The sequence below is a fragment of the Taeniopygia guttata genome, chromosome 16 (assembly GCF_048771995.1).
Source record: "Taeniopygia guttata chromosome 16, bTaeGut7.mat, whole genome shotgun sequence".
Lineage (NCBI taxonomy): Eukaryota > Metazoa > Chordata > Aves > Passeriformes > Estrildidae > Taeniopygia > Taeniopygia guttata.
The window spans coordinates 409,851-434,750 of record NC_133041.1 but is presented as its reverse complement, the minus strand read 5'-3'; the positions used below and the strand labels follow the sequence as shown (position 1 = coordinate 434,750).

General features: G+C 44.4%; 2 long non-coding RNA genes and 1 pseudogene across 2 annotated transcripts; 1 reads left to right on the top strand and 2 right to left on the bottom strand.

Moving 5' to 3' along the window:
• The window catches only part of LOC140685172 (uncharacterized), a 655,070-nt pseudogene that overhangs the window by 564,366 nt on the left and 65,804 nt on the right, over positions 1-24,900 (bottom strand).
• On the top strand, positions 47-7,688 carry LOC115491911 (uncharacterized). The gene is made up of 3 exons (XR_003957538.4): positions 47-193; positions 570-642; positions 7,154-7,688. It is a non-coding gene; the product is annotated as an uncharacterized lncRNA (long non-coding RNA).
• Positions 10,993-17,282, bottom strand: LOC140685191 (uncharacterized). Its single transcript, XR_012058472.1, has 2 exons — positions 16,465-17,282; positions 10,993-16,068 (listed from the first exon to the last, which is right to left on the bottom strand). It is a non-coding gene; the product is annotated as an uncharacterized lncRNA (long non-coding RNA).

Here is a 24,900-nt window from a genome sequence, read left to right as displayed (position 1 = left end):
GCCAATCACCGCGCGGGTTCTCTCAGTAATGCCCGCCTCCCCCGCTCCGCACCAGCCAATCAGAGGCGAGCCGGAAGTGGCGTCGCCTGACCCCGCGGCCGCGCAAGAAGCCGGCGACGCCGGGCTCGGGAGGGTTCTGCGGGAAGCGCTGGGAGAGTCCGGAGCTGCGGGAGCTGCTGAGGGGCCGGGACAGGTGGGGGAATGGGGGATGAGGGTCCTAAGAGGGGATCGTGGGGGAGGGGTCTTGGGAAGGGTCTGGGGAGTCTCAGGGGACATCCTGGGCTGGGCCCGATTGGGATCTGGGGGCTCTGAGGGGGGTCCTGGGGGTCTCAGGGGGTTCGGGGGGGATCTGGAGCTCCTGTGGGGGTTTTGGGGGTCCAGGGTGATCCTGGGCCAACGTTGAGTGGGGCTCTGGGGGTGTTTGGGGTTCCTGGGGGAGATTTGGGGTCCCGGGGACTCCCAGGCCCAGGCTGAACCGGGGCCTGGGGGTTTCGGGGGGAGGGAGCACAACAGGGGTTCCCCCCACCCAGTTTTTGGGGGGTCTCCCATCGTGCTGTCTCCCCAAAAAGTGGCTCCTGAAGCATCCCGCTGAAGTGGCTCCTGTTCCACCGGCCGGTGCCCCCTGATCCAGGACGGCCCCCAGTGAGTCTGGGGGGATTTTGGGGAGGAGTTTGGGGGGGCTTTTTTTGGCCTTTTGGGGATTTTGTTGGGAGTTTAGGGGGAATTATTAGGTTTTTGAAGAGAGTTATTGGCTTTTGGGGTCTTACAAGATTTTGGGGGGGTTTGGATTTTGGGGGATTTTATTGGAGTTTTGAGGGGTTGTTTTTTTGGGGAGTTTATTGAAATTTTTGGATTTTTTTTTTTTAATTGCGGTGGGTTTCACTGGGATTTTGTGGGATTCTTTGGGATTTTGGAGGGTTTTGTGGGGATTTTTAGGGACTTTTGGGGGGTTCTTAGTGGAATTTTTGGGGGTTTTGGGGAGTCTGGGGGGGCTTTGGGATTGTCCCTGGGTGTGGGGAAGGGCTGACAAGCACCAAAATCTCTTTAAAACCCCCAAAAGTCCCAATAAAACCCTCAAAATCCCATTAGAATACCCTAGAATTTAAAAAAAAGGCCCACAAAAATCTATTGAAGTCCCAACAAACCCTCAAGAGTCCAATTAAACCACACAAATCCGCCCAAAAATGTCCCCAAAACCAAAAAAAGTCCCACAAAATCCCCCCAGGACCCAAAGAAATTCTGGTACAGGACACCCAAAAACCCCACAGAACCCCACCAAAAATCCCAAAAAAACCCCCCAAAAATCCCAGAAAAACCTAAGCCCTCAAAGAATCCCACTAAATGCCCCCCAGATTCCAACAGAATTACTCCAAAACCCCTAAAAATCCGAATAAAACCACCAAAAATTCCAGGGAATCGAACAAAATCCCCACAAATCACAGTAAAACCTGCTAAAATTTTTTAAAAAGCCAAAAAATTTCAAGAAACCCTCAAACACCTCCAGAAAAACAACCCTCCCAAAGCACCAATAAAACCCCCCAAGATCCAAATCCCCAAAATCTACAAAATCTCCCAAAATTCTGCAACTCCCCCAAAACCCTATAATTTTCTTCAAAAAATGCAATGATTCCCCCTAAACTCCCACCAAATTTCCCCAAAGCCCAGAAAAGCCCAAAGTCCCCAAAGCCCTGATCCCTCCCAGTCTCGGCCCAGTCCCATCCAGGGGCACGGCCAAACGCAGAGGTCCCTGAGCAATCCAGGAGCCATCCCAGAGCATTCCCGGTTCCGATCCTGGTGCCAGTCCCAGAGGGATCTCGGCGCCGATACCAGTGTCATCCTCAGTCTTGGCCCATTTGGGTGATTTTAGGCCAATCTGGGCAGATTTAGGGTGGGTTTCAGATCCCTTGCAGTGATTCCAAGCCTTTTAGCTTGGATTTTAGGCCGCTTTGGTTGATTTGAGGCTGAATCTGGAGAGTTTTACGGGGGATTTTAGATCCCTTTGGCTGATTTTAGGCCCATATGGGTGAATCTTAATCCTGTTTGGTTGGTTTTACGTCCCTTGTTTTGGTGATTTTGGGCCCATTTGGGTAGATTTCTGACTTCTTCGGTTAATTTTAGGTCGAACCAAGCTTTTTAGGGTGACTTTAGGTCCTCTTGTGTTGTTTTCAGGCATGTTTGGGTGATTTTAATAAAAACTAGGTGGATTTTAGGGTGGATTTAGGCACATTTGGGTCATTTTAGGCAAAATCAGGTACTTGCAGTGTGAAAAACACCAATCACTTGGTTTTTTTTAATCTTATAAAAAATAGTAATAAAATTAGAGTAATAAAAATTTGGACTAGAGTAATTAGAGTAATAAAAATAGGATTAGGACACTATGAGACAATAAAAAGCAAAGAATTATGGACGTCTGGATGCTCTCGGACACTAGGTCACGAAAAGCATGCCTTGTGAACAAAGGAATATCCTTAAAAGGAATAGCCTGTTGCATATTCATATATCTCATACATGATACATAAATTCCTTGGAAATTAAGAATTTTTCTGGTTTGTGTCAACTTCTCCCCCTTAATCCTGGTGGTTCCAGAGAGATGGAGAGGAGGTGGAAGAATGTTTGTCTTTTCTGATGAGGAAGCCGTAACTCTTTAGGTTTCGTGAGCCGTAACTCTTTAGGTTTCGAGGCCATACAAGTGTTCAGAGTGTGGAAAGGGGTTTCAGATCAGCTCACATCTCCTCCTGCACCATCGGTTTCACACAGAGGAGAGGCTCTTTTGCTGTCCAGACTGTGGGAAAGGATTCATGTACAATTCCACCCTCAACAACCACCAGTGGATTCACACAGAGGAGAGGCCCTTCTGCTTCCCTGGCTGCGGGAAGGGATTGAAGCACAACTCCACCCTTGCCACCCACCAGCGCACCCACATCGGGGAGAAGCCCTATCAGAGTCCACAATGTGAGAAGAGCTTCTCATAGAGCTCAACTTTGACCCAGCACCAACAGAGCCACTGGTTAGGGAGGCTCTGTGAGTGCCCTGACTGAGGGAAGAGCTTCGTGTGCTGCTCCAACTCCATCCCTCATTGAAGGACCCTTGTTGGGAAGAGATCTGGTGACCCACATTCCCTTGTGATCCATATTGGGAAGGCACCTAGCTGGCTATCCTTTTGTTTTGACCTTCATTTTCTTCTGACTCAACTCCATCAGCCAAAACAGGCCTGAAAAGAAAGAAATTGATCAATGATGTCTGAAGTCCCACCATTTCACAGTTGTTTGAGGGGGAATTTAGGATTTGGGGACATATTCTGGAGGATTTGGGGGTTCTGGGAGGATTTTGGGCAGTGTTCTCCATCTCTTTGCACTGCAGAAACCAAGAGGGATCAATCTGTCACCTCAAAACAACTCAATCCCACTGAAAACAACTGAATTCTAACCCATAAGGGCTCAATCCCCCCTCAAAATGGCTTGTTCCCACCTCAAAAAAACTCAACCCCACTCCAAACTCAATTCCACAACTGCCAGAGTTAGATGGGGTTGGAAGGAGACTGGGAGAAGTGGGATCCAAATTTGGAGCAGTGGATCTGGATTGTGTGGGGCTGAGTGGGTGGGATGTATTTGATAGTAAATAAAACTTTCAGAGTTAGTGGTTTCTTTCCCATTCATTTTCAGTCTGTTGCAGTTCTGTTTGCAGAGTGCCACCTTCCCAGCTGATTGTGTTTGTGTCCTCCTTTCTCTCCCACCTCTCTTTGCCTGCTCTGTTTATCTCTCTGTTGGAATCTGAGGCATTGATGATTCCGAGATTGTAGAAAGTCTCTGTCTTTCTGCCCCTTTGCCAAAGAAGCAGCCATACTTCGTCTGTGCTGGTTTTCAAGGTTGTTTATTCTTACTTACCTATAACATGTTCTGCTGCCCTGCCACAGGTCTGTCCTGCAGGGCAGCGTGTGGGGCTCTCCCCTCAGTGGGATGTTACAAACATTATATACCAGAAACTATGTGTGCTATATTTACAATAATGTGCCAATATCTATCATCTACGTTAAACAGCGGGTCCCCAGCCTAAACCAACAGAAAAATGCCAACACTACAGTGAAACATGGAGGGCATGAAGAAGGAGAAAAAGGACAAGACACACCCAATTTCCTCCATCTTGTCCCCTTTGAACCCCTAATCTAGAATGCTAAAATTTTACTTTTGCACCCATGCCACACTTAATTATTACTTATATCAAACACTCAGAGCTTGTAATTCATCCTGTAAGATTGAAAACTCTTTTCCATGGACAGAGATCACAGACAGTGTCTCTTGGGGCTCTGTGCAGGGGGGTTCCTGACCCCTGCCAGGGTCCCAGACCTGCCAGGGCAGCCAGAGGGAAGCCCTGGATTCCCACATCTCTCCGTGTCTCCCTTGAGCCAGGGCAGCTGCCACCAAAAACCCTGCCCTGATTTAATTCCTAGTGCAGGAGCTGCAACAACCATGGGGGAAGTTAGGAAGCCTTTCTGCGAAATGTCAGTGTAGGATCTTGCTGCACTTGGCTTTCGACCCCTTAAGATCTTTGCCTTCAAGGGCAGGAACATCTTTTCCTGGCTGGGAACTGGAATTCCAGACCCTTGGAGTGTGTGCCATGCGGGACCATGCAGACTGGGATCCTACAGACTGGGATCCTACGGACTGGGAGTGCACAGACTGGGACCATATGGATCAGGACCATACAGACTGGGATTTTGCGGTCTGGGACCTTGTAGACTGGGATTGTATGGGTTGGGATTGTATGGACTGGGATTGTACAGTCTGGGATCATATGAAACGGGATGGCTGCACCAGAACAATGCAGAACTGAGGCAGTCCCAGGAATCCCTCTGCCCAGGAATCCCTCCCAGTCCCGCATAGGGGCATAGCCAAAACTCTCCAGAGCAAACATGAGGATCCTGGAGTGATTCCAGTGCCAATCCCATTCCTGGATTTGGTCTCAGTATCCATCTAGGACAGCTCCCAATGTCAGTCTCAGTCCCGGTCCCAGTCTCGGTCTCAGTCTCGGAGCACTCCTGGAGCGCTCCCAGTGCTGATTCCGGTCCCGGTGTTGATCTCGATCCCGGAGCTGTGCTGGTCCTGGTCTCATTCTGAGTCCTAGAGTGGTGCCAGTCTTGGTGCCGGTACCACTTCTGGTTTCAGTCCCAGTCTCGGTCTCTGAGTTGTCCTGGTCCTAGTGCTGGTCTGTGCTGGTCTTAGTCCTGAAGTGCTCCCTGTGCCAATCTCAGTCTCAGTCCCAGTCCTAGAGTGCTGCCAGTCTCAGTGCTGGTTCAGGTGCCAGTCTCAGTCTCAGTCCCACAGTGCTCCGGCTGGTCTCCATCCTGGTCCCAGTCCCGGAGAAGTCCTATTGCTGGTGCTGGTCTCAATTCCGGTCCCGGTCCTGGTCCCAGAGCACTCCTGATGCCAGTCCTGATTCTGAAGCACTCCTGGTGCTGGTCCCAGTGTCGGTCTTGGTCTCAGTCTTGGTCCCAGTGCCAATTCTGGTGCTGCTTTCAGTTTTGATCCCAGTACTGGTGCCGTTGCCAGAGCAGTGCTGGTCTCAGTTCCCGTATCAGTTCTGGTCCCGGTCTTGGTCCCTGTCCCTCTCCCTGAGATTTTAGGCCCATTTGGTTGATTTTAGGCCAAGCTGGGCAGGTTTAGGGTGAATTTTATATCTCTGAGAGCGATTTCAAGCATTTTGACATGGATTTTAGGTCACTTTGGATGATTTTAAGCCCACATGGGTGGATCTTAAGCTTGCATGGGTGATTTTAGCCCCCTTTTCTTGGTGATTTTGGTTTCAGGATTCAAACAGTGTTGCCTTTCCCCACAGCTGTTCCTTCAGCTGGATTGGGAGGGCCTTTTGGCCACTGAACCCACACTTTGGCTCCATTATTAAGACTGTTGGATCCAAATCCTTTATCTCTAGCAACAGTGGTCATTGGAGGTGCATCTCATTTTTTCACAATTGTTTTTAAAATTGCAATATCAATAATTGTACTACCCTGTCATGGAGTTGAATAATCACATCTTATTCACTATTGTTTAACATAATTACTTTAATTCCTCCTTGATAATCTGCATCAACTTCTCCCATGACATGAATGCTTTTCAAAGCCAAGCTCCAGTGAGCAGTTACCAAACCAAAGTGTCCTGGAGGAATTGGAATTCCTATGTCAGTATTGGTAATTCTCATTTGCTTTTGATTTATCTTAATTAATTCAATGCATGAAGGTCCAGCCCTACAGCCTCTAGGGAGGCCCTGTCAAGGAGCATCAGACCCAGAATAATTTTTCAGGAAGTTAAAGTGTCACTGACCATGGTTGTATTTGCAAATTGGGTGCAGCCATGCACATCCAGGGGGTTTCCATTTCCCAGGGGGGCCCTTGTTAAGGGTGTAGAGCACATCTGGGACATGTGTTCTCTGTGAGGACAGGTTCCCATCTCCTCCTTTTTTCAACTGCTCTTTGAACAACCCCTTCACCTATTCAATCAGTCCTGCAGATTGTGGATAGTCTGGTGTATGAAAAATCCAGCAGTCTTAATAATTTTATTTTTCACAGTAACAGACAAAGCATTCCACATCACAGTATCAGCAAACCCCATAAAAATAGCCAATTTCATCCTTTCCTCCTTTATTTGTTATATATAATCTCACAAAGTTTACCACTGACATTCGGGTCATGGCCAGTGCTTTTCTGTAGGATATTTAGTGCTAGATCCTTGAGCAGCAAAAAGTGGTAAATCAGAATTGTCAGCATTATTTCACATTATTATTTTATATCTAGAGAAAGATATAGATAAAAACAGATTTATATAGACTTATTGATATATAAAAATAAATTTATAAGTATATATTAAAATGTTGTATTTTATTACATATATGTATATAGTTATTTCTTATACTAATATTCTTTCACTTGAACAAATTCATACAAGCTCAAGATTAAAAACTTCTGCTGTCGCTCCATGTGGGAGTGTTCCAACAACTGTTCCTTCTGTTGGTGCTGTTTCCAATGTGCTGTTAACAAAATACATCCTCATCTTCGCCCACCCACAAATTGTTTTGCTTTCTTCATATGCAATTTTTTGATATATTTTAATACCTCCAGTGGTTCAGCTTCTTTTAACTGACTGCCCCATTTCTCGCACAGGGTTCTGACCTCAGCCCACTCCAGAGTTGGTGAACTCTAGGGAAGGGCTTCCTGTTGGAGGATGGCTGCAGGAGCAGGGCCATGAATCCTTAGAATACCTGCTCCAGCACTCCCCTGTCTGAGACCCCAGAACCAAGCACTGTGTCTGGCCTGGGAACAGAGCCTGGGAACAGCATTGTGCCTGGCCTGAGAACAGACACTGTGCAGGGCCTGTAGGCTAGGAGCCAGGCACTGTGCAAGGCCTGGGAATGGCACAGATAACAAAGGCAGCATATCCTTGAAGATATGAGTTGTACAAGAACAGAGTGTGAGACAACACGTGCCCAGCAGGATAAGATGTGCTGGGAGGACGTGACTGAGAGAAGAAGAACTTGGCTTGAGAAACTTGACTGCAGCTGTAACTGTACGTAGAAGAAGTTCTAACAAAGACCTTTGTGAAATAGCCAATGAAAACTATTGCTGGCTTTGCTTGTAGAAAACCCTACATAAACTGTAAGAATCCTGGAATAAACTTGAGGCTTGCTTTTCAATTATATTGATTGTGTGCTTGTCCTCCCTCACTGCCCAACTTCAACTTCCCATCTGGAAATTGATTCCTTAAATTTACATTTAAGAAGTGACAATTTTGTTGTGATCTGGCCAGACTATGCCAGTTTTGTTTTACCAGTGGGCATGGTGTCTAGGTTTGGAAAGACAGGTGTCTGCTAAGGAAGGCAGGAGCCTCCCCTGAAATGGAAAAATGTAGACCCCTTCCCTCTGAATTGTTATAAATTTGAAATTAAGGAGGATTCTCAGGCAAAAATATGGAAGCAGGAATAACAGTTCTTTATTAGGGAAGAAAATAAAAAGATAAAATAAGCAATGCAGTGAACCAAAACAACACTGACAGAGTCAGAATACAACCTGACACCCTGTTTGGTGTTGGTAGCAGTCCAATTGGAATTGTAGCTGCAGTCCTCCTGGAGTGTCAGGTGTGGTTCTGTTGGAGTAGTGATCTTGTAGAAAAAGGGTGTAGACTTCCTCCAAAGAGGCAGTGGAAGAGGCAACTGTTTTTCTGGGAAAATCCAGCACAGAAAAAGCTGTGCTAGTGGGACAGAATCTCAAGACTATATGCAGGTAGGAATGCTTAGCTCTTCTATCTTACAATCTTACAATGGGATGTTATAGCTTTTATCAGTCATGCAGTGACATTCAATAGCCCATTATCAGCAGATGTCTTTCCGGAGGGAGGATTGATTGTGGAAGGGATAAGGAGAAACTGCCCACTTAACACAAGACAACTGCCATACAAATGGCAAGTAGAATACATCTTGCTTTTCAATCTGGGACACAGGGTCAGCACCAAAGACACAAACACCAACTGAAGGAATCAGTGTAATTGCTGTAGTTCAAAGCAGCAAAGAATCACAGAAGGAGAAGCTCAGCAATGCACCCAATCATCACTACCAAAGATTGCCTGCAGTGATTAAGAAAGATCCATCACTGTTGCAGTGAGGTGGCTGCAACAAACCTCTGGTTCCCTGACTTCAGAGCGAGGGTGGTGAAAATGAAAAGGAGGAGCTTCGATGAGGTTGCCTGGAAAGAACTTTAATAAAGGGTGCAAAACAACAAACATGGAGAAGCTGAGCACAGTATGAGGGAAAATATCCAAAGACCCATAACAAAGTGGAAGCAACAACATATACACTTGGAGGTGGAACATTCTGGAACTATAACCACATAGGGGAAACAATCAGTAGGGGAGCAGAACTTGGACAACTTAATATAGTAACACCAAAGGCTTATGGGGGAACTCTCAGGCTCGCCATAAGCTAAACAATTGATTCCCAGGTCTTGAAATGAATACCCAGTTCTTCTGGGGTAAAATCTGGCTGACTTTGAGTCACAGCCGGGCCAATACCCACATCTCCCCCTGTGGATGCCAGCAAGGTCAGGGAGAGAGAAACAGCAATCGTTTCTCACAGTGGCTTGTGAAAATTTTTAGGGAGTTGTAGGGATGTGATAACTTGTTAGTATAAACATTTTGCAGGTGGTGATTTTCTACTTTGTTTTTCTGTTCTCAGGGATGGTGTGTAAGAAAGATGTTTTTATTAACTAGCCAATCAAGTGGAATGTATCATATCAGTCTATATAAGCCGGAGAATCCATTGTATTAAAGCTTCTTTTTTTCCTCTTGCAATTTCGTCTCTTGTCTGTTCTTGTGTCATTCTTGGAACAAGGGTGACATCACCCTTTCTGTTTTATAATAAAAATGTAACTGAGAGAACTTTACAAAACTCTATAAAAACATCCAAACAAGCATAGAACAACCAACAGCACAACAACGACAACCAAGAAAACCAACAGTCCCATCTTGACTAAAGACATCATCCAACCCTTCAGTCCCCTGTATTAGAAGACTTTATTCAACCAGTCTCTATTTTCCACTTGAAGCTTCTTGAACCCTCCCGTCAGCACTTGAATGCTCTTGCGGATTGACTTGCTGTGGCTGGAGAGGTTCATGCAACACATTCCTTCAAAGTCCTCACAACTGTGCCCATGTGCCAAAAGTAGAAAGTCTATTGCTGCCTTGTTCTGCAAGGTGCCATGTCTGTTGGTAAATACATTTGAGAGCAGGCAAGGGAGGTAGCATTGGTTTGCTTACTTAGCAGGCACCCAGATGGTCTAATTGTCCTAAGGTTTTGGCTGCAGCCACCCAAGGGAACAAGATGGATGCTGCTATTTTCTTGTTTTCACTCCAATATATAACATCGTATTTACAATCAGATTCAAAGTACTGCATAGACCTTTTCACTCTATCTCTCTGCCTATGCATCATTTTCATGTTGGGTGCCAGCAAGGTAAGCCTCCCCAAGCTACAGGGTCCCCCTTTGATGTGTAAAGTGATACTGGGTCATATTCTGTCCCTACAAATAAGAAACACACCCTGTGGTAACTGGAGTGGGTAGCTACGGGACCAAGAAATGATGGAAGATGTGTAATTACACCATTGGCTCTGATTTTTCTAAGTGGGATGGTATATGGAGATGTCCCTCCTGCTAGTTTCTTTTTCTCTTGTAATTTTGGGTCTTTCAGCCTCTTCCCATTTCAATCAGTAATAAAACTTTACACAAAAGTAAATTTTTATAGAGTCGAGAATTTCTAGCTCCTGGGGTTTAAGTGGTGCATGTGGGAGCTTCCAGGTCCAGTAGTCCCAGGCATTGACAGGGTTGTATTACCATTTGCTGTCAGGATTGTCACCTCACACACTACAGATGGCATGCTCAGTTATCAGCCACATCCACAGATAACCCTACTAGGCAGGTGGAAAAGGGGTTGTCAGGGCTAGCAACAGACAGGCACAGGGTATATTGTTCTATGGCTTTTGCTAGGGTTACCCATACGTTCTGTTTTGTCTATGGGACTACGCATGGACTCTCAAGGAGCCTGGTGGCAAACAGGCTGAGGCAGGTGAGCAAAAGCTTCTTTATGGGTAATTTTCAAAAAACTTGCCCGGTCTGGGTGTAAAAAGTCATTGTCTGGTGGTTCTTGTCTTGGGGTGGACTTGGGGGGTTCCTCTGGTGAATCCTCATTCAGTGGCTGTAAGCAGGACTTGGTGTTTTTTGCCAAGATCCACCAAGGTCCTTTACCAGTGGTGACAGAAGCATGTCCCCTACTCAATGTAACTAATGGAAATGGCCCCAGGATCTGGGTTGTTTCAGGTTATTTTATCAATACTGGTGGCCTTTTGTCCTAGTTTAGGGCAAACTGGGGAGAAAACCTCTGGAAGGAGCCCCCAGAAAACAAACCCCCACAGCCCCTCCCCCTCCCACCTGGTTCGGGAAGAATTTTCTCAGAGAGAAATGGAAAAAACCTGTTTATTTAACAAACAAAACACTCCCCAGCACAAAAACAAACAAACAAAAAAACAAACAAACCCATTCTTTCACCACTCTGAAGAGATGACAAATCCAGAAAGTCTCTCTTGGGAATGATCGCCCGTGTCTGGGCACTGGGGATTGCTCTCCGACACTGGGGGTGGCTGCTGCAGATCACAAAATGAAGGCTCTCGGTGTTCCTCAGTGTTTCCCAGGTCCCAGTCCAGAGCAGGTTGATATAATATTCAGGAAAGGGAAAGGGGAAATTAAAAAAAACAGTCCAGGGAAAAAATTGGACTGTTCAGCTAAACTAACTAAAAAGCAAAAGCAAAGGCAAAAGCAGAAGCAGGAGCAAGAGCAAGCAAGCAAAGCCAGCCAGCACTAGTCTCTTCTAGACAACAGACCATGGGGGGAGGTGAGCCGGCTGATAACAAGACGAAACAAACCTTCACTTCCAGAGTCAGTTTTGAAAGGACAGAACATAACATCAAACATAAACAGAACACACAACTGGGGATACAAGCACCACAACGTCATCCTATGACACCTATCTTTTAAGTGAGCCTGTGAAGTATCAGAAAAATGTCAAATGACTGGGCTCCATAAACAAATTATTCAAAAAATTATAGACATACAGTGCCTTGCTTAGTCTCTCCATGGTGGGCAAGGTCTCTACTCCCTCCTTCTGTTTATCTAGAAGGCACTTAAGAGAGTCACAAATTCTTTCAACAACAGATTGGTCCATGGGGGAGTTAGGAATACTGGTGGTGTGGGTAATTCCCCATTGATTGAAAAAGCATCTTTTGAGAGACATAAGCTGGTCCATTGTCAGTTTTTTCTCCAGGGGGATACCTATGGCTGCAACTGCTTGGAGAAAATGTTTAATTGCATCTGCAGTTTTTTCTCATGTATGTGGTGAGGTGAAGATGGCACTTGAAAAAGCATCAATAGACACATGAAAGTATTTAATCTGACCAAAGGATAGATAGTGTGGTATATCAGATCGCCATATCTGCAGGCTGCGGAGGTCATCCTCTAGGATTGACTCCTGCCTCTATGGATGGTAAAGAGAACTTTTGAAAACTGGGGAACATACTTATGATTGCCTTCACTTGGTCCCTCGTGATGTTTAACATTCTATTTAATGCATGGGCATTTTGGTGGAAAAACATGTGGCTGAGCTTTACTTGCACAAAGATATTAGGTGTGGGAATCCTTAAAATCAGGGTTTTGGGCAAGTTGCAAAAGGCAGGCCTCAGAGACAGCAGAACTGCGATTAGAGCTAAGCAATAGTTATAAGATTTGTCAGCAGAAAAATTATGCAAGAAGTAGAAAGTAAGGACAAATAGAACAATGGTCAGTGTATTAACGCTTGGCTAGAATAACTCCCTAAGTTATAGAAAAGTATATTTAGAGAGATATCAGGAAGCTCTAAGCTTAATAATGGAGCTCTGTGCATTGTATCTTAAGGCCAACAAGCAGGTATTGTATTTGAAACAAGCAAGCATTGTTTTAACCAAAGGTACTTGTGCTTATGTTGGATAGCTGGATAGAACTACTGACAATATGCTTTTGCTTTGTGTGATTGGTCAAAAAGCTTTTAAAGTAAGTTGTAACATTAAGTTCTTGATCTGCTGCCTGGGATGTGAGCTGCTGGCATCTTCTCATTGTCATAACCATGTAATGAGGCTGATGCGAGAAAATAAACAGCTGGAGACGCGTTCCTCAGCAGTCCCATCCCATTCGTGATTTGTACATAGTCCCCCAAATGGCGATAGATTTCTATTTTTCCAATTCCCACACCTCTTCAAACTCTCTCAGGAAATTCCAACTTGAGTGTTTTCCAGTGTCTTCATAAGCGGGCTTTTTCTGGGTAGATCATGCAAACACTGCCTGTCTAAGGAAAAATCTAATGTCCCAGCTATGGAACATGCAGACAAAAGTTTGTGTGTCATCAATGAGATGTGTGTCCTCACACACACATGCAGTGAGAGTGGTGTTATGGTCAGGGCTGTGTGTTGGAGACCGAGATGACACACACTCCAAAGGTCCTTGTGACAAACAGCCTGTTTTATGGTTCAGAGCTTACTTTTACAGGGAGTTCAAAACTCCCAGGTCTAGACAGCTCATTTGCTCTGATCCTCACACAGTCCAACTCCTGACTAATGAGATACCTGCAGCCCAGGATGGAATGTAATAGGTGCAGGTGCCTGTCTATCAGCTCAGGGACTCCAATGCCATGGAGTGGAGTCTGGAACCAATGATGCAGAGCAATGTAACAGCAACTCCCAACCAAAACAAAGAATGAAAAGTATTATTCTGCAGTAAAATTTTATGACAGTAAGGCAGAGACACATAAAGAAAGGAAAATCTGCAGAACAGTTGTGATTATGCAAACAGTGGCCTCTTATTAGAATATTAATATCTTCATAGGGACAAACCCCTTTTTGGAATAACTTTGCCTTTCCCACAAATTTATAGCTCCTTGGAGAGAAGGAAAAGGCATTGATAAGGCATATTTCAATATCACAGCAATTTCTTGCTTTATGTATTAATTTTTCCACAAATGAAACAAGTGTAGAATGGTTGAAGATGGGCAGGGTGTTGTCTGGAAGCTGATACAATGGGTTTGTTACTGGCATGAGAAGCATCTGTGTAATGAGAGACCTAATAGCAAACATGTCAATGATTGGTAGCTTCAGCTGGATTAAAACAACAGTAGTGTAGACGTCTGAGTGAGGAAAGCAACCATTCTTTTTATAGTCAAGGTTCTTATTAGACAAAGGGTAAACATGTAAATGAAAGGTGGACATTTGGTATGTGGTAGTCTGTTGTTTTGCAGTTTGTTCTTCTGTAGCAGGTTTTAAACATTCCTTGTTATAAGTCTGGAATAGTTCATTCCATGTACCTGATTTGGCTTCCCTAATGGTTCAATCCTGAGTTGTTTACCCCAAGATTCTCCTGCCAAGTGTATGTCAATCCACCTGTCAATCTCCTTCTATCTCCCTTTGTTCCTCTTTGTTCCCTGTCCTTCCTCAAAGCAAGATTGGGGTGCAGGGCTCCTTCCCCTTGTTGGCTTCTATTGGATAGCCCTTACCTTGTACTCCTCCCCTAATGCCTTCCTACTCGTAAAAGGTTGTGTCCTTCACTTATTCCCGCCTGCCCTTAAAAGCAGCTTTTTGCCCCCAATTATTTGTCCCTGAATCCTCTGGGGAAATAAAACCTCCTTGGAACTCAAACAAGTTCTTTGGCTTGGTTTCTTGTACTGTGCTTCTGCTGTGTTACCCACACCACAGCCATCTGCTGCAGGGAGCTGAGAGTCCCTGTATGCATCGCCAGCCAGGGGAACTCAGTCGGAATCCAGGGGCGGCCACTCTCCTAACTGCACACCGGTCTTGGGGAGTGAGCAGGCTGGGGAACATCTTCCCTGTGACCACAGCACGCAGATACATGGTAGACTTCACTGTGTATAGTCATACAAGTCACTCCTATAGAAGAGAAATTGTGGGAACATTGCATGATTTTAATGCACAGTCACACTCATCTTTTATTTGTTGTGTGTTTGGCATGGAAGACGCTGCTTTGAAGAGGGAAGTGCCTGACAGACATTCCACTTGACAAACATATATGCTTCCCTATTCTTCTGAGACCTCAGGACAGGGCCCTTATTTGTATGGTAGTTTCCTTCCATTAGAAGGGAAACTTATATAGGCAGGCATCATCACCCCTACATCTTTTGGGGTAGTTCTCGGAAGAAAACAGATAGCAACTTTTCCATGCCACATGATTAATTTTTCATCCTCTTCCTAATGTACTTCAGGGAACAAGCTGTCAATTTCCCACTGTTTCTATGAAAAGGCATGAAGCTATTAACTAAATTCTCATGGATATAATAAGGAATAAAAGTCTTTTATGCCTACAAACATGCCCTTATGTTATGAAAAGTATGGATTGTCAAGGATGGAAGAAGATCTGTATGGAAAGGGAAAAAAGCCAGAAGCATGCAGGGATTTTCAGGTATGAAAGGGAAAATGACATTAAACTGTCAATGGAAAGAAATTGTGAAGAGAAAGGAGGCACAAGCTGTCTTTGAGGAAGCCTACACAAGGACAGTTGGCCTCATGAGCAAACAAGAAAACCAAAAGAAACGTCACAACAATCTCATCAGAAACTTAGTGGGCTAATGTGTAAACCCATTTGTTCATTTATTATGTGTCTTATGTATATGTTCTTTATTCTGACAAAATTTTCAGATAGCAAGCTAGTGTATGGCACCTGGAACCAATGATGTATTGGAAATGACCAACATGCAGAACACGCTTTATCCTGAACACTACCATAGCAGAATTACAGAATTATAGAATGGCCAGGGTTGAAAAAGACCTTAAAGGCCATCTAGTTCCAACCCTCTGACATGGGCAGAGACACCTTTTACTTGCCAGGGTTGCTCAGAGCCCCATCCAGTCTGGCCTTGAACACCAGGCTGGGGTGTCCATAACGTCTCTGGGCAAGCTGTGCCCACCACTCTCACAGGGAAGAATTTCTTCCTAGTGTTTAATTTTAAACTGCCATCTTTCAGTCTGAAGCCATTCCCCATTGTCCTGTCTCCATAGTTGCTAACGAAGAATCCCTCTCCTGCTTCCCTTCAGATATTGGAAGGTGCTGTGAGGTTTCCATGCAACCTTCTCTTCACCAGGCTAAACAGCTCCAATTGTCTCAGCCTGTGGGAGGTGCTCTAGTCCTGAATACTGAACTGCAGTATTGAATTATCATTTTTTAAATACTTTTAAGATATTTTGGTTTTCAGCCTTAAATAAGGCTAAATATAATTTATTTGTGGGTATTGCAAGTGAGTAACAGAAATCACTGCCCTGGCTTGTTGAATAGCTCCGCCTATAGCTGAATTACTCCGCCGCCTCCTGTAACCACGAATGTCCCGTCATTCCCTTCCATGACCGCAGCCGCAGCCCCGGATCCCGTTTCCGCAGCTCCGTCACTTCCCGCACTCCCCGGCCCGCCCGCCATGCAGCCGCCGCCACCAGGACTCGCCATGTTGACCTAGTGACGCAACCACGCATGCGCGATTGCTAAAACACCAGCAATATCACTCCGCGCTCACCCATCCAACCACAACACTGCTTCCGATGCCACCGCACGGAGCTGTGATCTTTCCGCGGCTCCGCCGCCACCCCCGACTGCTTTCGCCGCGGCTTTGATACAGCCTCCCGGTTCCCACCCACTGTATGCCGCGGTGCAGCCCCAGCCAGCATCCCTGTGCCCTCTCAAGCCACTCCCGCCGCCTCCAGTTCCGACTGCAGGACCGCAGCTGCCGCTGCCGGAGCTGCCGGGGCTTCCGGGTTTCGCGATCCCGGCCGAATCTTGTTGCAATAGTCCCAGCGACAGCCTCATCACAAATAGCCCCTCCCGCAACTCGCCCCACAGTGCCTCTGGAACCTCCAATACAGCAGCCACCAGCGGTAGCTGCACCTCCACAGCACCCCGCCGTCCTTCCGCTGCCTGCGCCGCCCCCGGGTCTATACACGGAACCACAGCACTTCATGCTGCAAGGCCCACGTGTATCCTTCCGCGGCTCTCCCTCTGCCGGACCTTGAGGCTTGGACACAGCCACATCACTGAGAGATCCCTCCGCAGTGCGTGCGAGGCTGCACAACCGATGCCTGATATGCTTCCACTGCTAAGCCCTGTGTCTCTGCCGCCTGCTTCCCTGCTCCGCCGCCGCATCGCGCAGCCGACCCAAACAGTACCGGGTCACGGCCGCACCTCCTCGAACACCCAGCCGCGTTTCGCCTTCCGCGCTCCTGGCACCGAGTGGGACTACTTTGTATCACGATTCCTCCGCACAGCCGCAGCAAGGCATACAAACCGTGCAACGAGGAGGGAGAGGGTGGAATATGACAGCTGCTTTAATAAATACAGGACAGACAGAGAACTATTTTGCCCCTGCGAATGCCAACCCTTTGATCCCAACACAAAAGAATTCCGGAAAAGAACTAAGTCTGTTCCCAAACAGCTCCAGAATCCCACAGTGTTTGGGCCAGATTTCTCAACCCAAAATGAGACACTAAACCCTGAAAATTTGCCAGCATTAATCCTAAATTAGACAACTCCCAAAAATGTTTTGATAATTTTCAACTAACAGACTGGCATGAAGTCAGACGCCAAATTTGCAAAGAGGAAAGTCTAAATCCTTGTGATAAATGAATATTGTTATATGTGATTACTGTAATTCGCACCAATATAATGTTGTATTTGGTTCAGGAAAGTATACTGTGATATGTGTAATATTTTGTTGTTACTGGTTTACCCCCCTGTTATAAATTTGCGCCACAACGGAACATAATCCAATTAAGAATTTTATTAATTTACAGCAAGTAGGATATGAACAAGGGTAACAGCGCGCTGGGTAGCAGACCGAATACTTCCAAAAACCCAAAGCTCTGGCTGCTACCCCGATTCACTCAAACTGTCTCCTTTTATTCCTATTTCTTCTTTTGTCTCCCTGGAATTTGCAAGCCAATTCCTGCCGTTATCTTGTGTTTGTTTAAGCAGTCCCTAGTGTGAATGGTTGTCGTGATCTTTATCTTGCATCGTCAGTCTCCGGTTGAAGTGCTTGTTATCTTATCTTGCATCAGCTGTGTCCGTTTGCTGTTTGCATACCTCCGTGGCCTAACCTTATCTAATTAGACAATACCTCAGTCTGTATTTTTCTCACAGTTGTCTAACTTTTACATATATCTTAATAAACAATATCTCAATCTGTAGTTTCTCACAATTGTCTAACCTTTACATATATCTTAATAAACAATATCTCAAGCTGTAGTTTCTCACAATTCCCCCCCTTCTTCTCTTTATCCTATTATTGTTTATTAGACGTTGCTTTCATTCTCGGCACTGTAAATAAACCTTTTTCCACAATCCCAACATTTATCATAACACTCACATGGTAATACTTCACAATTACAATAGGCGTAGCCCCCTCGTGGCATAACACATTCACAACAATCTTCCTTCTCATTAATAGATGCATTTTTGTATTTTTCCCCCGACCTCGTAGTTAAAATTAGCAGTTTAGCTATGTCAAATCGTTTTTTAATATCGTGTACTATACAGCGTAATATACAAGGCCCGAATATAAGTCCCAGAATCAATATAATAAGCGGTCCTGCTAAGGCAGACAGCAAGGTGGTTAGCCAAGGTGAAACATTAAACCAATTTTCATACCATGTCGGTACTAAATCACAAAGTTTTACTATGAATTCTGGTGGACCTGTGTTGCTAAAAGTGGCTATTGTTCTCGTTCCTTCCCAAGATATTAGTTCCCACTTGAATGGTTCATGTGGGTTTCCCCCTTCTGCCAGGGTTATTATCAATATCAAGACTAACGGTATACCAGGAAAAAGGGTGTCTGTCAATTTTACCAATTTAAGTAGATTTTTACCAATCCTGGGGAAGCTTTGTTGTTCCTGCTTTTGCGTCCCATTGTTCTGATTTTTTTTCTCCACAGTCTGTTCCTCTTCTGCCTCACCCGTCGACTCGGTTGCTTCAAGTCACGGGGTGCAACATCATCTCGGCAGCAAGGGAATTCTTCAGGAGAACAGCTGTTTCGGGATTTCTGCCTGTTTACATAGGCTTCCCACTTTGCAGCTTGAACTAATGGGGCAAAGCAAGACACAGTTAGTACTTCCCTTCTACACTTTATAACCAAGATTTCAGCCACAAAGAGGACAGGTTCATTGGAATGGTAATAATAATATTGAGGGTATCCACATTCACAGCGTGTCCACCATTTATCCCGGCATACCTTATGCCTAAAACAAGCAAATGGATAACAACTGTAGTTTAAATCATTACAACTAATTCGTATAACTAGAGTACATATATTATTTACATCAGCATATCTTTCATATTCACTATTGTGTGGCTACATATGCTTAACAATTTCCTTCAGCACACGTTGTACGCTTCCATATATAATAGATAAAAAAGGAAATAATTATAGCAAATATAAACAGCAATACACACTTTATACCAAAAGGTAATGCAGCAAAAAAATCAAATAAAGTCTTTATAATTTCGTTATCTTTTTAGAGTTATCTTGGTGTCACCTGGAGTACTGATTACTTTCCAGTGGGGTCTCGTCACTGGGCCTTTAATGCGGCTGGCGTGAGTCCATCCACGCTCAGCAGTCCGGACAGCTGTTTCTGTTGTCAACAAAACGAGATAAGGTCCCTCCCAATTGGGTTTTAGGGTTTCTTCCTTCCACACTTTAATCAATATCCAATCCCCAGGTTTAACTTTGTGTATTTTTAAGTCCAACGGGGGTCGTTGCACAATCAGTCCATGTTCCCAAAGCTGGTTACGATGTTCTGCTAATTGTGAAACATATTCATTAATCACACGGTCTCTAATTAAAACATTTGTTTGTGGGCTTTCAATTCTGTAGGACATTCCATACACCATTTCAAACGCTGATATTCCTACATCTGCTCGGGGTCTGGTTCTGAGAATTAATAGTGCCATAGGTAGGCATTTAATCCATGATAATTTGGTTTCTATCATTAGTTTAGTCAAAATAGTTTTAATTTCTCCATTCATCCTTTCAACTTTTCCTGAACTTTGTGGATGCCATGGTGTATGGTATTCCCACTTGATACCCAAGCTTTCTGTCAGATCTCTAACAATTTTTGACACAAAATGTGTTCCTCTGTCCGAGTCGATTACTTCAGTACTCCATATCGAGGTATAATATGTTCAAGTAACACTTTAGTGACTTGGTTAGCGGTTGCCCTGGAGGTAGGAAAAGCCTCAACATAATGTGTTAAGTGATCCACCATTACTAATAAATATTTGTAACGCCCTACCCTAGGTAGTTCAGTAAAATCTACTTGTATATGTGAGAAAGGTCTGTATGCTGGGGAACGTCCCCCAAGAGGTCTCTGTTTTATGTTTTTTCGACTAACCTTTTGACAGGTCTCGCAGGCTGCCGTGACTGTCTTTGCTATATTATATACGCCTATACAGGCATACTGTCGATTGAAATGATCAACTAACGCCTGAGTTCCCCAGTGTGTTTTGCTGTGTATTTTTGAAAATATTTCAATTGCTATGCCCTTCGGCAAGACTTCTCTCCTATCTGGCAATATGTATTTCCCATCCTGTTCCTTAGCTCCCATTTGTTCTAGTTTTTCTTTTTCTGCAGACTCAAAACTCAAATTTTTACTAACAGGTACTTGTTGCATAGTCAGAATTATATTATAATTGCCTGCCACTCGTTTTGCTTCTGTATCAGCTGCATTATTTCCCCTAACTTGATAACTTGTACCTCGCTGGTGTCCCTTTATATGTACAACTGCTATTTTATTTGGCATTTTCAATGCCCCCAGAACTCGCCGAATTAATTCCTGGTGTACCAGCTCTTTTCCCTGTGAGTTAATAAATCCTCTTTCCTCCCATATTTTCCCAAAAGTGTGTACTACTCCAAACGCATAACATGAGTCTGTATATATAGTTCCATCCTTTCCCTTCAGTGACACTAATGCTTTCCACAATGCATACAGCTCGCAAGCTTGTGCTGACCAGCTGGCACTCAGGGGGCCTGATTCTCTTATCTTAAATTCTCCTTTTTCCCACTTAACGATGGCATATCCAGACAATCGTTTACCTTCCACTATTCGTGATGACCCATCTATAAATAATACTTCTCCACATTGTAGTTCTTCTTCTTCTAAGTCTGACCTAATGCGTGTTTGTTGTTCAATTGTTTGAAAACAATTGTGCAATAGTTCATTACCTTCTCCTGGGTACAAAAATTCAGCGGGGTTAACTGCTCCAATAGTTTTTAAAGATAGTTTAGGGGATTCTATAAGTATTCCCTCATACTTTAGTAATCGGCTATCTGTAAGCCATTTTTCTGCTTTTTGTTGCAGCACTCCCCTGATGTTATGAGGCGCATATAAGATAACTTCTCCATTAAAAGTAATGCGATTTGTTTCCTCAAGTAATAGGGCAGCAGCAACAATGATTTGTAAACATCTTGGCCAACCCCTGCTCACAGGGTCCAACAGCTTTGATAGGTATGCCACCGGTTTCCTTTGTCCGGCCCATTCCTGAGTTAACACTCCGAATGCCGTTCCTTCGTGTATGTTAACAAATAAATGGAATGGCCGTTTTAAATCTGGGAGACTTAAAACTGGTGCTTGACTTAGCTCCCTTTTGAGGCTGGCAAACTGCTCTTGATCCTGAGGAGTCCACTTGGGTATTTTGCCTTTAGGCAATTGTTCATATAAGAATTTAACTTTAAAGCTGTAGTTCTCTATCCATTGCCTACAATACCCAAATAGTCCTAATGCCTGCCGAATTTGCCTCTTGGTGGCAGGCATAGGTAATTCCAGAATTCCTTTAATACGCTCTGGATCTAATATCTTCTGGCCGTTAAACAGATAATGTCCCAGATATTTCACTTTTTCCTCCACAAATTGTAACTTTTCTTGTGATACCCGTAGTCCCTTTTGTGCAAGAAAGTTTAGGAGTCGAATGGTTTCTTTCTTTACATTCTCCTTATTATTCCCCGCTATGAGCAGATCATCTACATATTGTAACAGCACATTCCCCGTTTGTACCTGATATTCTGTTAAGAGTTCTTCTAGGGCCTGTCCAAACAGATTAGGGGATTCAGTGAACCCTTGGGGGAGCACGGTCCATCTTAATTGCTGTCTCCGGCCTGTCTCTATGTCTTCCCATTCAAAAGCAAAATAATTACGGCATTCTTCTGCCAGCGGACAGGCCCAAAAGGCATCCTTTAAATCAATCACACTATACCAGGAATTATGTGGTCCTAGTTTGCTTAGCAATGTATATGGATTTGCTACTACAGGGAACCAAGTGATAGTTCTTTTGTTTATTTCCCTTTGATCATGTACGAGCCGATATTTCCCATTAGGTTTTTTTACAGGCAAAATGGGGGTGTTAAAAGGTGACATACAAGGCTCTAAGATTCCTTGTGCCAACAATCGATCAATTTCTGTCTTCAATCCTCTCCGTCCTTCTAAGGATATGGGATATTGCCTTACCCTCACAGGTACGTGGGGTTCGGAAATTTGGATTTTAATCGGTGGCATTTCCAGTCTACTAATTGTGTCCGGAGAGTACCAAACATTGGGGTTAATTTGTTTTTGATCATCCACAGTCAAAGGATAAGCAGATACTGCCAACTCTTGATTTTTTACTTTAATTTCTAATTGCAGTTCAACAATTAAATCTCGTCCTAACAGATTAAATTCTGCTTCAGGGACAAGCAAGAGTTCACCCATTCCAAATTTATTTTCAGTTTCGAATATCACATTTTTGATTTTTCTCACCTTAAAGGGTTCCCCTTTTGCCCCAATTACTTGTACCTTTTCAGGGGAAACTTTATATCCCTCAGGTATTTGCTTAATAGTTGATTTCTCAGCCCCAGTGTCTACCAAAAAGGTGAACTCTTGTTTATGGGGACCTATTTTTAATTTTATCAAGGGCTCACGGTGGCTCCGGTCCCCTAAAATATAGATCCCCTGACTTTCCTATTCCGTTTTCAAATTTTCCTCGTCCCTGATCCTTTCTCTGCAATTCTTCTTTATATGTCCCTTCTTTCCACAGTAAAAACAAGATCTCTGTTCCTTTTCTATTACTACCTTTCCTTGTTTCATCCTAGTAGATCTGTGTTCACCAGTTCGCCCTTTGCGATCCTCTCTGACCGCTGCTACCATCATTCTTACTTGTCGCTTGCTGCTCTCTTCTTCCCGCCTTACGTAGACTTTCTGAGCTTCCCTCACTAATTCATCCAACCCTCTATTTTGCCAGTTCTCTAACTTTTCAATCTTCTTTCTGATATCTTCCCATGATTTTGCCACAAACTGAGTTTTGAGGAGCGCTTGTCCTAAAGGATCGTTTGGGTTTACCCCAGAGTACAGCTGAAGGGCTTTCCTCAGTCGTTCCAGCCATTCAGTAGGACTTTCATCTTTCTTTTGCATTTCATTAAATGCTTTATTGATATTCTGCCCACGGGGTACTGCTTCCCTAATTCCCTGAATTACTATAGTTCTCAGGTCCTGCATATGAGTTCTATGCGCCGGATCCTGATTATTCCAATTAGGTCTTTGGAGTGGCCATTTAATATCTGCTTGAGGTCCCTGGGCATGCTGAGCATCCCACAGTCTCATTCCTGCTCGTCTAATCATATCTCTTTCCTCGGTAGTAAATAATTGACCAAGGATAGATTGCATCTCATCCCAAGTATAAAGGTTTGGTCCCAAAAATTGATCTAGTCTTTCTGCTACTCCGAATGGGTCCTCAATTAAGTTTCCCATCTCGGTTCTTTTAAAATCTCGTAAGTCGGCAGAATTTAAGGGTACAGAAATATATCCAACCACAGGTTGAGGTCCTCCCATAGGTACTTCCCTTAGGGGGTACATCTGAGCTGCCCCTCTTTGACTTCTAGTTACACGTCTAGGAGGGGGTGGGGATCCTTGTTCTGATTCTGGTGGGGGAGTGGGCGCTCTGGGGATCTCTGGAGGGGCTGCGGGAACAGGAGGAGGAATATAAGGAGGGAGGGTTAGAAGGGTTTCGTCTAACTCTTCCTTCTTTTTCTGGGATTTAGTTTTTATTTCTTTTAACGAATAAAGTCTAGCCCCCGGCCTTTCTAGCCACACTTCCGCATATAGACTCTCCTCCAGGTTAAAGGATTTTTTATTATTAACCCAGAGGTTTAATTGCTGTCTTACCCAATCTTCTTCTGACCCATAGACTGGCCAAATGACATTTTTAGAAATCTTCTTCTCTCCCCATATCTTAGTACAATATTCTATCATTTTTTGCTTATCTTTCCCTAGGGTTCCAGGGAAATACTTCCAATTATCTAAGATATATGCCAGAGGGGTATTCTTAGGTACAGAGAGTACCCCCCCCCATGGGAGTCGAAGGCTTGCTGCCCTTCGCCCTCATCTTCTGGAATATCCACAAACACACACTCACTCGCTCCCCTTGTTCCTGGCCCAGTCCCTCGCGGGAGATGGAAAACGCAGTACTTAAGAGTCCACACTTGCTTGGTTCAGTATATCGAACCTCTCATTCGTTATATTCCAGGAAACCCAATCCTGCCCGAACGGCAAACCCGCGAACAATTTCGCCGGAAACAGTTTCGCTCTGCGAATAATTTCGCAATATACTTACGCGTCCTGCGTCTTCGTCCGGACTCCCGTGCACAGAATTTTTATGGGATTTTACCGGTCTTTTCCTTTGTTCATTATCCTAGATTTTAGGTTCGTCGGTAAGGTTGAGGAAAGCTGTTGATCACGGGGCCGCGAAATGTCGCGGGGCGCCTTTCCCCGGAGGATCAAAAGCCCACCCTTCCTTATCCGAGTCACGGCACCAGAAATTGTTATAAATTTGCGCCACAACGGAACATAATCCAATTAAGAATTTTATTAATTTACAGCAAGTAGGATATGAACAAGGGTAACAGCGCGCTGGGTAGCAGACTGAATACTTCCAAAAACCCAAAGCTCTGGCTGCTACCCCGACTCACTCAAACTGTCTCCTTTTATTCCTATTTCTTCTTTTGTCTCCCTGGAATTTGCAAGCCAATTCCTGCCGTTATCTTGTGTTTGTTTAAGCAGTCCCTAGTGTGAATGGTTGTCGTGATCTTTATCTTGCATCGTCAGTCTCCGGTTGAAGTGCTTGTTATCTTATCTTGCATCAGCTGTGTCCGTTTGCTGTTTGCATACCTCCGTGGCCTAACCTTATCTAATTAGACAATACCTCAGTCTGTATTTTTCTCACAGTTGTCTAACTTTTACATATATCTTAATAAACAATATCTCAATCTGTAGTTTC